The sequence below is a fragment of the Malus domestica genome, chromosome 08, assembly GCF_042453785.1.
Source record: "Malus domestica chromosome 08, GDT2T_hap1".
Lineage (NCBI taxonomy): Eukaryota > Viridiplantae > Streptophyta > Magnoliopsida > Rosales > Rosaceae > Malus > Malus domestica.
In genome coordinates, this window is record NC_091668.1 from 6,483,170 (window position 1) to 6,495,629 (window position 12,460).

Sequence of the window (12,460 nt, forward strand, 5' to 3'; positions counted from 1 at the left end):
CCAATTGCATTTCAATAAACTATGATGCTTAACACCCCAGATTAACCGTGATGCACAAATTAACCCTCAGATTTTCCTTTACTCATTGAGTTGGATGAATGCATGCAACAACTCAAATCATTCTCTAAAAGTCCCCTATATGAATGCATAATAGAGATACAATCAGAGATCATTACGTTCAATGAAAATCATAAGTGTTGACGAGACAATTGTAACTATGAATAGGGCTGGAAAAAAATCCCAAAAATCCCAAACCAAACCGAAAAATTCCCGAAACCAAACCGAAAAAATCCCAAACCGAAATTCCCGAAAATTTCGGAACCCAATACCGAACCGATCCTGAAATTTCGGTACGGGAATCGGTCTCAAGTTTTTGGGATTTCGGTATTCCCAAACCGAACCGAAAAAATATATATATATTATTTAATTTTTAAATATATATTTAGATCGATAGAGTCCATAGAAAATGAAGGCTTCAATAGTTGCACATATTTCTGTATGAATGATTTAAATCGACAGAGTCTTGCAATTGTAGCATCTACATTTGAATCCAGATTGGCAAAGTCTTGCAATTGTATCATCTACATTTAAATTGACATAACTTGCAATTGGCACATATTGCAACGGGCTTCTTAGCAGATTGCAACCCAAAAGTGTTAAAAGGTTTAATTTTAGCCCAAAAACATAATATTTTAGTCCAAAAGCCCAAAAGCCCAAAATCATTTCGGGATTCCCGATTTGTCCCGAAATCCCGAAACTATTTCGGGATTCCCGAAAATTGGGATTCCCGAAAATTTGGTTTGGGATCGGTATTGAAATTGGGATTCCCGAAATTTTTGGTTTGGGAATCGGGACAAGGGTTTCGGTATGGGATCCCATACCGAACCACCCCTAACTATGAATGCATGATACATTTGCCAATAATTCAATTAACGCGATTGTGACAAACAACTTTCACTACTCATGAATATAAACTTGTAACAATTAGGTGAAACTTATTTATATTCTAGCATCTAATTCATGCATGAAAACTAAGTATGCATCCTTAATAAACATACAAGAATCAGTTATGAAGAAAATAGATAATTGAATTGCAATCACAACTTATCAAATCACAATTGGAAGAAATCAATTCATATCTCAAGCATGTTCATGGCTTTAAACTTCCCCCTAACTAAATAGGGGTTTAGCCACTCATAGTTGCAACAAAATCAGAAAATAACAAAGTAGACATTGAAAGCAAGAATGAAGTACACCTAAAACGCTCTAATCTTCAAGCTTGAAACGCCAAGGACCGTCTTTTTCACCACCTTGTTGCGGCATAAGTGTCTAAGGATGTGTATGGATATATGGAAATGTTATGAATGTATTTAGGTTGGATGGAGGTCACGGCAAAGGGAGAAAATGTATTTGTGTTTGTGAAATGTAGTGTGTATATGGATGAAGATGGCATCCCTTAGGAAGGGAAATGATGGATGTATTTATAGGCTAGGGAGAGGATAATGTATGTTGTGGTAATGAGTGGATGTAATGGGTGTAGTGGGTGAGTGTTGTGGTAATGAATGTGTGTAGTGGGTGAGTGTTGTGGTAATGAGTGGATGTAATGGGTGTAATGAGTGGATGTAATAGGTGTAGTGGGTGGATGTTGTGGTAATGAGTGGATGTAATGGGTATAGTGGGTGAGTGTTGTGGTAATGAGTGGATGTAATAGGTGTAGTGGGTGAGTGTTGTGGTAATTAGGGGTGGGTTCGGTTCAAATCGGTTCGGTTTTTTGCCAAAATCGAAACCAAACCGAAATTTCGGTTCGGTTCATTTTTTTTCCGGTTCGGTTTCGGTTTTTTGTTTTTGTTTTTTGTTTTAAATGAAAAACATTGAAATTTTAAATTTTAACATATCCAACACAATCATAATATAAGCATTCTAACTAGAATCAAAGACAATGAAAATAAACATTTAAAGTTGAACTAAAATCATCAATCAAGTCTTCCAAAGTCCAAACTAACAACCTCACAACACAAAAATCGTACAAATGACTTAGAAAAGTTAAATTGTATGATGTTGTTCAAAGATCAGGGATGTTTGCTTGTAACTGCATGTTGACAACTTGATTAGTAAAAGTAATGCGTGGGTGGATTTATTTAGTGTGTGTTGGATTCTTTTCCATCACAAATTACCCAAGTAATCTACCCGAAATAAATGTTTATGGATTCTGTTACATGTTATATGAGAGTAGATTTGGAAAAGAAAGTTGTGGCAGAAGTAGACAATGCTATGGAGATGGATGTAGGTACTTCAGGAGGAGGTTTGGTTCCGAAACCTTATATGGGGGAGAAATAATAGGTTAGGGTTTAGAGTTTTTATAGGCATTTTTAAAATATTTTGAGCTTAAAGTTTAGCAACACATTGGGTTTAGTACATTTTAACTTACAAATTGGGTTTAGAAAATAATACCCAAAACAAATAATTAAATAAAAAAATTAATTTAATTAATTCGGTTCGGTTCGGTTTGGTTCGATTTCTAGATCACTAAAACTGAACCGAACCAAAAGAATTCGGTTTGGTTCAGTTTTTTCAATTCGGTTCGATTTTTTCGTTCGGTTCGATTTTTTCGATTTCGGTTTGGTTTTCGGTTTTTTGAACCCACCCCTAGTGGTAATGAGTGGATGTAATGGGTGTAGTGGGTGGATGTTTCTCCTTTGCATGTGTCGTGCATCCTCCTTCTTCCATGTGCTAGCTCTTCTTTGCATGTGTGTGTATGAATGATGTCTCACCATTCTATCCATGTGTCGTGTCTCTCTGCCCTCCAACCTTTCCGTGCACTTTGCATGTGTGTGTTCCTCTTTGCATTTGCACACACATGTTCTTCACCATTTCAGCCCAAAATTGCTCCAAAATGCATCAAAATGCACTTTCTTGCCAACTTTGTTATTAGGACCTACAAACATACAAAAATAGCTTAAAACACTATTATAAGCAATAACTAGCTAAGTAAATGCAAGAAAACATGTTAATTGAATCGCATAAATATGCTCCTATCAATAGGTACAACGATTAGTACACAATTTTTTTTTTCAGCGTGTGTATATATGTACATTTAAACTCATTCTTAAAGTAGAATCAAGGGAGAAATTCATAATTCAGAGTGTAAGAGACAACACTGCGATATGACACCGTTGCGTTGTGAACCTCTGCTTCACTTTTGCATTTGGTACAATAAGAAGAAGATGCTTCGAAAATGTGGTGGGAAATCCGAGACAGGGAAGCGGGCAAGCTCCACCCAAATTTGTTTTCGAATCGAATCAAGTCGACTCAGATCCAAACGCTCAAACTCTCCAATCACAAAGACATCATATCCCCTCACCGCGGCTCCGTCAACTCTCTCCAACTCGATTTGACGGAGGGCTGGTACCTGTTATCCGGCACCTCCGATGCTTCTGTCGCCATGTTCGATGTCCAGCGCGGGACTGATTATGCAGGCGGCGGAGCTGTCACGAGGCATAAGTGCCTGTTTGCTATGGATAAGCAACACGAGCACTGGCATAAGTACGCGGTGTCCTCCGTCGTGTGGTATCTCGTCGACACCGGACTGTTTGTGACGAGGTCGTACAATCATCACATCAATGTTTGGGATACGAATACAACGCAGGTGGTGATGGACTTCAAGATGCCGGGGAAGGTGTACCGAACTACAATATCGTCGTTGGCAACTTCTCACATGCTCATTGCTGCAGGAACGGAAGATGTTCAAGTCCGCCTCTGTGATATTGCCTCTGGAGCTTTTGCTAACACCTTGTCTGGCCACTGCAGTATGTCCCAAAATTCACAGAATTTGATGTTTGATGCACTTGATATATAGAAAGTTAGAAAATTTAAACTTATCATGGTTATGTGAACACATGAAACATTTTGGATGACAATATTGAGGATGTAAGTAGGGGTTGTTCTTGAAATTCAGGGTGGACAATCACGAATGTTGCGAAAATTCGCTTCTTTAAACAATCCGGCCTAGTCGGTTTTCTCAGCACTTTGTGATTTGTAGCATTTGGATTTTCTAGTTGAACCCTGTAATTGTGGATGACAGGAAATTTACAATACATCGTGTTGGCAGGATTCATGCTTAGAACCTTAGTATCGTAAAGCTAGGTTTCTGCTCTTGGTAGATTCATATTCTTCCTTTGGGTTATCTAGTTTTTGTTTACAAAAGTACCAAAGTGTTTTTAGTCTTGTTTCTTGGGTTTAAGTTTTAACATGTAATGTAGAATAAAGTTTCGTGCATCTAGAGTGTCCTTAGTGCTGCATTTTCATGATGGCAGATGGTGTGATGACTGTGGAACGGTCTACTTCTAGCGAGTGGGCTTTGCTTACAGTTGGATGTGATGGTGCAATACGTTTTTGGGACATTAGACGTGCCAGATGTTTTCTTGTTTTGGATCAATCTGGGTCTCAGGTAGGGAGACGTCCACCCATCCTGGAACGCTCTGACATTGGTGAGCCCTATATTTATGAGAGAGATGATACAATTGATGATATAGCTAGATGGTAAGTATGGAGTTGGATTATCTCCCTTCCTATTCTTATCCATTTCTTCACCTCCTCTTACACTTTGTTTTTTGTCTTTTGTTTCTATAAAAAAAATCAATATAAGATGTTGATGTGTCTTAATCCTAACCGTTCAAGTAGGCACAAAAAGTTATTTGTGCCTTATGAGGTTTAAGGAAACCAATATATTTGTCTATATAACAATAACAATAGTGCAGCAACTAAAATTGTGTGTTTACCCTCTATGAGTGTGTCATTTGCTGAAAGAGCACAAAGGTGTTTTATGCTAAAAAAGGCAAGCACAAATAGTGGTCCATTTTAGGGGTGGGTTCGGTTCGGTTCATTTTTTTTTTCGGTTTGGTTTCGGTTGGGTTTCGGTTTTTTTTTTTTTTTCAAAAAATGAAAAACATTGAAATTTTAAATTTTAACATATCCAACACAATCATAACGTAAGCATTCTAACTAGAATCAAAGACAATGAAAATAAACATTTAAAGTTGAACTAAAATCATCAATCAAGTCTTTCAAAGTCCAAACTAACAACCTCACAACATAAAAATCGTACAAATGACTTAGAAAAGTTAAATTGTATGATGTTGTTCAAAGATCAGGGATGTTTGCTTGTAACTGCATGTTGACAACTTGATTAGTAAAAGTAATGCGTGGGTGGATTTATTTAGTGTGTGTTGGATTCTTTTCCATCACAAATTACCCAAGTAATCTACCCGAAATAAATGTTTATGGATTCTGTTACATGTTATATGAGAGTAGATTTGAAAAAGAAAGTTGTGGCAGAAGTAGACAGTGCTATGGAGATGGATGTAGGTACTTCAGGAGGAAGTTTGGTTCCGGAACCTTATATGGGAGAGAAATAATAGGTTAGGGTTTAGAGTTTTTATAGGCCTTTTTTTAATATTTTGAGCTTAAAGTTTGGCAACACATTGGGTTTAGCACATTTTAACTTACAAATTGGGTTTAGAAAATAATACCCAAAACAAATAATTAAATAAAAAAATTAATTTAATTAATTCGGTTCGGTTCGGTTTGGTTCGGTTTCTAGATCATTAAAACCGAACCGAACCAAAAGAATTCGGTTCGGTTCGGTTTTTTCAATTCGGTTCGATTTGTTCGGTTTCGGTTTCGGTTCGGTTTGGTTTTCGGTTTTCGGTTTTTTGAACCCACCCCTAGTCCATTTGTGCCTCGTTTCTGACAACTTTGTCAAATAACCTTTCCAAACCATGTTGGCACTTAAAAGCACACAATTTACAAGAGCAACGAAAATGAAGGGATAAAAGACAATAGAAATGAATATGACTCGGGGGCTTTTCCACCACATGTTTAAAGATAATTGTTATATCACAACTCCACTCTCCAAATCAGAACATTACTAACGAAAGTATAAAAGTATTCCTCACCCGTGGGCTTTTCTTTATCTTCTTTGCATCCAGAGAATTCGTTTCCTTTCTCTTCTTCGACAAGCTTCAATTCCGACTTCGTCGTCCTTTTCCTCCTTCAATCTCTCTTGGTTTGACAAAAATTCCAACTCTTTCGATCCTTCCAGTCCTATCCACAAACCATTCTTCATATTCATGTCACATACCAAAAGACCATTCGTGCTTGACGGACAGGTGCTGGGGGCGGGTTCCGTCTGGCAGCGATGCGACCGACAAAAAAGATGAACTCCTGGACCTTAGACCTTTGGAAGTAGCCGAAGTGGCTGATATCAGAGGCGTTGGTGATCGGGTCAGATTCGTTTGGATTTCACTTAAGGACTAGCAAGGCCGTGATTTTCATCTTCCTGATTTTCTATACGCAGGTGTAATCACATAGTCTGTCCGCTAGATGGGGAATTAGGGAAGAAACTTACCCGTTATTAGGAAAGAAATGAAGCAGGTGTTGGGATGTGAAGGAAAAGAAGTGAAGGTCTTAGTAGTACCGACGTTTTCGGGGGGACTCGCTAAGACCTCTTAGCGAGCTACTTAGTCCACACGAGTCCCGCTTAGTACCATTAAACTTAGGGAACTTTAACGAAAAACTTCCGGTATTGTTCATTTTAACGAAAAACTACATTTTTACACTAAAAAGTCAATCCTGGTATTATTCACTTTACCGTTTATTTTGTCATTTTCGTTAAAACTCAAAGTTTTCAAACCCTTTTCATTAGTTTTCCTTTAAACTTTGCCCATGCATAGAACAAACGTTGGACTAGACTAACAAGTAGTCCAGTCCAGTGAAAGCTAATGAGGCCAAACAAACACCCCCAAAAGGGGTGTGATGGTGTATGTACTAAAATTAGAGAAAATGAGTGAATTTGGAAAGATGATGTTTTGTTTTTTTTTTTTCCCGGGGGGTGGGGGGGGAGAGAGAGTAAAAGAAGAAATACTTTGAATAACAGGGGGGAGAAGGGAAGAAGAAATACTTTGAATACTATGTTATATTATTAAAGGAAAACTAATAAAAATGGATTGAAAACTTTGAGTTTTAATGATAAGAACAAAATAAAGGGTAAAGTGAATAGTACCAGGTTTGACTTTTTAGTGTAAAAATATGATTTTTCGTTAAAGTGAATAGTACCGTGGGCTTTTCGTTAAAACTCCCTATTATTAATCCTTTAAGGTTTACAATATATAGGCACATGAAAATAATTACAAAATATAAGGACATTGAAGGGGCGTTTGTTGCACCGGACTGTCTCAGACTGGACTAGCTTCAGGGACTAAGCTGGACTGGCTTAGACTAGACTAGACTGACTTAGTGAAACGTTTGATGCAGTGTCAGACTAAAAAGCAGGACTATAATATTATATTATTCAATATATATTTATTAATATTTTAATTTTAATTTAATATATCAATTAATATTTTATTATTACTTTATCTTTTCCCTATTTTTCTACAACCCTCTCCTATCTCTACATTCATTTTTTTTTATCTCCGCCTCTCCCTCCCCATTCCCCTTTTCTCCCATTTTTGTCCCACCTTTTTATTTTTATTGCAAATCCTCTTCCTCTTCACTTCATCTTCTTCGTCTCCTACCTCTGCACTTCACCTCTCCTTTTTGCCTCTTCACAGCCTTTTCACTGCCTTTGCATTTCGCCTTCTGCCTCATTTTTTTCCGATGAGTTGCAGGTTTCCCGATGGGTTTTCCAACTAAACCTCGTCGGATTAGATGAGGTTTCCACCATTAACAAACTCTTCCCCATCTCTGGTCCCATATTCGAGCTTTGCATGCGCGATCTGTCATGGATTCGGAAAAAAAAACCCAAACCGGCCGAGACTTCCAGGCCATTTTCCGGCCACCTCCGATCACCTTTTGGCCTCGATTCAGGTAGAATCGTAATCCCCTCACTCCCATCTTCAATTTGGTATTTTATATGAAAATTGGTTGTGAAAAGCATCCCATGGTTTTCAAGGGTGAGTGGTCGAGGAGCAAGGCGAGGAGAGGAGAGGGAGAGAAAAGGGATAGTCTTAGCTAGTCCCATGGTTTTCAAGGGGTTTCGTTAAGACTAGCTAGTCCTGGATTTAGTCTAGGCCAGTGAGACTTAGTCTCATTAAACCTAGTCCATGTTAGGAGCAAACATGGGACTGGACTAATCCTTAGTCCAGTCCAGTCCAGTACACTTTAGTGAGGGCAAACAAACGCCCCCTAAATGCTAAAGATTACAGATCCTAATCCTACTTAAAATAAGACTTCAATAACATTTACAATTAAGACTCAAATCAACACTCCCCTCAAGTAAATACCATACATGCCCAACTTGATAATTGAGCCTTGGAAAACCTTACTAGATACTACATCAGTAAGAATATCAGCCAATTACTCTCCTGAACTCATAAACGGTATAGACACAATTTTCCTTGACGAAGTATCGATCAACCTCCACATGCTTTGTTCGATCATGTTCCAAATTATCAGCTATCTCCCCTTCAAATATATTGTCACAATATAACTCCAAAGTCTCATTTGATTCAAAACCAAGACATCTCAAAAGTTTACGTAACCAAAGAAGTTCACATATTCCATGTACCATATCTCTATACTCAGCTTTCGAAGACGACATTGACACCACTTTCTGCTTCTTACTATGCCATGTAATCAAGTTACCTCTAACAAATGTAAAATACCCAGATGTATATCATATGTCAGTAACATTGTCAGCCCAATCTACATCATAAAACCTCTCAACCTTTAGATGTCCATGTTTTCCATAAAGTATTCTTTTACTGGGTGTAGACTTCAGATATACCAAAATTCATATTATCGCATCCATGATCTTCACTGGGCGAGTGCATAAACCGACTTACAACACTCACATCATTTGCAATATCAGGACGAGTACGAGATAAATAAATTAATCTCCCCACAAGTCTTTGATATATACCCCTATCAACAAGAACCTGATATGGGTAAATACCCAAGTGATGTTTTTCTACCACACGAGTATCCACAGATTTACACCCTAATAAGAGTACTTCTATTGAAATTTATCAAGAGAAACAGAACATTTCTTTCTGCTCAAATGAATAAAAGTTATTGAAGTCCCAATATTTTTTTCCATGCATGTTGTAAAAAATCCCCACATTGGGCTGTAATGTTTCAAGATTCATTTCCCAAGCTAGGAAAGTTGAAGTTGCCCAGCAATATAGAGAGTTGGTGTGGCTCTTTTGCAAACTCAAGTCGATTAAGTTTTATGATGCATACTCTAAAAAGCAAGTAGCTTTCCTTCGACGTAGTGGGCATGTAGATGCCACCTTTCCAAATTTAAGTGCTTTGAGGCTTGAGGAAATGCAGAACTTGATGTATCAGTGGAAGAAGAATTCCCCACAAGCAGACCCAAATCTAAGGTCATTTGCAATATCGTTTCAGAATTTAACAATTTTGGAAGTTGTTGGTTGTCACAGCTGGAAACATGTAAAAGAATTGACAGTTGGGAATTGTAAAAGAACGATACACACAGAGGAAATTACATGTTTGTTTCTTTGTAATGGTCCTTATTTTAAATTCTGCAATCCTTATGAGCTGATTTTATTGGTCAACTTCACACAGACCAATGGTTCGGATCATTTTTTTCTCTCTCTTCAATGATCTCGATCTTTGAGTTCTTGAGCTTCGGCACAAAGATATGGAGAAGATCTCGACTCTTCAATTCCTAATGATTTTGGTTTGCCGGTTAGGCTATTTCGTTCGTTTAGACTATCATTGAATGTAGAACACTACTCTGCTACTGAAAGAATAGCAGTAGCTTTTGTTGAACCTCAATCATAAATGCAATCCTATTTAAAAATTGAATTCATCATTCGAGAACGAAAGTTGACACCTCTCATTCGCAACACAACCCCACTTTTCAATTTTGGATAGGCTCACACTGACGCTGTCGTTTTGCTGACGCATCATTTGTCAGCCATTGTAACCCGAACCCGCTCAATAATCTGTCCGAGTTCGTCCGAGTTAACCAGGACGAAAATCAAACCGAAGCCCGGAAGAACAGAAAACGAAACCGGTTTCGGTTTGAGAATTCATACTTCAGAGTGTGAGAGACAACACTGCGATACGACACCGTTGCGTTGTGAACCTCTGCTTCGCTTTTGCATTCGGTACAAAAAGAAGATGTTCTGAAAATGTGGCAGGAAATCAGAGATAGGGAAGCGGGCAAGCTCCGCCCAAATTTGTTCTCGAATCGAATTAAGTCGACCCGGATCCAAACGCTCAAACTCTCCAATCACGAAGATATCATCTCCCCTCACAGCGGCTCGGTCAACTCTCTCCAGCTCTATTTGACGGAGGGCCGGTACCTGTTATCCGGCGCCTACGATGCTTCCGCAGTCTTGTTCGATGTCTAATGCGGGACCGATTACGTAGGCGGCGGAGCTGTCATGAGGCATAAGTGCCTGTTTATCGGTGGATAATCAGCACGAGCACGGGCATCAGTACGAGGTGTCCTCCGCCGTGTAGTATCCCGTCGACACCGGACTGTTTGTGACGGGGTCGTACGATCATCACATCAATGTTTGGGATAATAATACGACACAGGTGGTGATGGACTTCAAGATCCCGGGGAAGGTGTACCGAACAACAATGTCGTCGTTGGCAACTTCTCACGTGCTTATTGCTGCCGGAACCGAAGATGTTCAAGTCCGCCTCTGTGATATTGCCTCTGGGGCTTTTGCTCACACCTTGTTTGGCCACCGCGGTATGTCCCAAAATTCACAGAATTCGACGTTTGATGCACACTTGATACATAGAAAGTTAGAAAATTTAAACTTCTTATCATGGTTATGTGAACACATGAAACATTTTGGATGACAATATTGAGGATGTAAGCAGGGGTTGTTCTTGAAATTTAAGGTGGACAATCACGAATGTTGCGAAAATTCGCTTCTTTAAACAATTCGGCCTAGTCGATTTTATCAGCACTTTGTAATTTGTAGCATTTGGATTTTCTGGTTGAACCCTGTAATTGCGGACGGCAAGAAATTTACAATACATCATGTTGGTGGGATTCATGCTTAGAACCTTAGTATCGTAAAGCTAGGTTTCTGCTCTTGGTAGATTCATATTCTTCCTTTGGGTTCTCTAGTTTTTGTTTACAAAAGTACCAAGTGTTTTTAGTCTTGTTTCTTAGGTTTAAGTTTGAACATGTAACGTAGAATAAAGTTTCGTGCATCTAGAGGGTCCTAAGTGTTGTATTTTCATGATGGCAAATGGTGTGATGACTGTGGAATGGTCTACTTCTAGCAAGTGGTCTACTTCCCCTCCTTCCACGTGTCATGTGTACTACTTTTCTTTGTCAAAAGATGTGGTAAAGGGCAATAAACTTGCGAAGAGGATACTCTCCTGAGCTCAGGATGGGGATTCTCCTGACCACGAAATCCAGACCGTTCAAATTTAATTCAACGGTTCCAAATAAGGAGACCTTCTAAAAGTTATAATAATTGCAACCGTTGGATTAAATTTGAAAGACCCAGATTTCGTGATCAGGAGGATCCCCATCCTGAGCTCCGGAGAGGATTCTCTTCCATAAACTTGGTCTGGTAAAAGAGCGTTCACCTTGTACATTAGGGCCACGTTCAACTCTCCGCCGCCCATATTGCTTATACTCCTATCCAATTTGAATCGTGGTAAACGAAATTCAAGTTAGTAACCAATTTATTATTCTCGATAAGTGGTCTAACGAACTATGCTAGGTCCAGTTCTACTTATATTGCACTAGTATATGTCCACACACAAAATGTGTGAAATTTTTTTTTTTTTTGTTTTTAAAATTGAAGAAGAGAGAAGGAGAGAGAGGGAGAACGTGGAAGTGAGAAGAGAGGGTTTTTTTTTTTTTTTTTTTTTTTAAATCTAGGCTTTATGGGGAGCAAAACTAGACTAACCCTTAGTCCAATCTTGTCTAGTGAACTTTAGTGAAGGATAACAAACAACCTCATATTGTAATCGTGGCAACATGAATTAAATATTAAAAAAATCAAAATTTGAAAATTGAAACTGAAATTGAGGAAATGGAAAATTTAAAAAAATCAAAATTTGAAAATTGAAACTGAAATTGAGGAAATGGAAAATTTAAATTTTCATCAAAATGAAAAAAGCCTACAACACATTCCCAATCTCATAAACATATATTGTAATGTGACACACATTTTATGTCTAGAAAATGTTGTACCCAGTGCACAAGGCTCCCGCTTTACGCAGGGTCTGGGAGAGGTGAATGTCGGCTAGCCTTACCCCCATTTATTACACACATTTTATGTCTAATAAAAAAAAATTAAAAACAATAAAAACTTGAAAGCAAACATTTTTGAACAAATGCATTTTTCCCAGCAAGACTTCCACCTCATAAAATCTTTTTGCTGCTCTAGAAACGAATTAATGAAGTCCTGAATTAAATATCAAATTCAAAGAGAAAGAAAAATCACCCAATTTA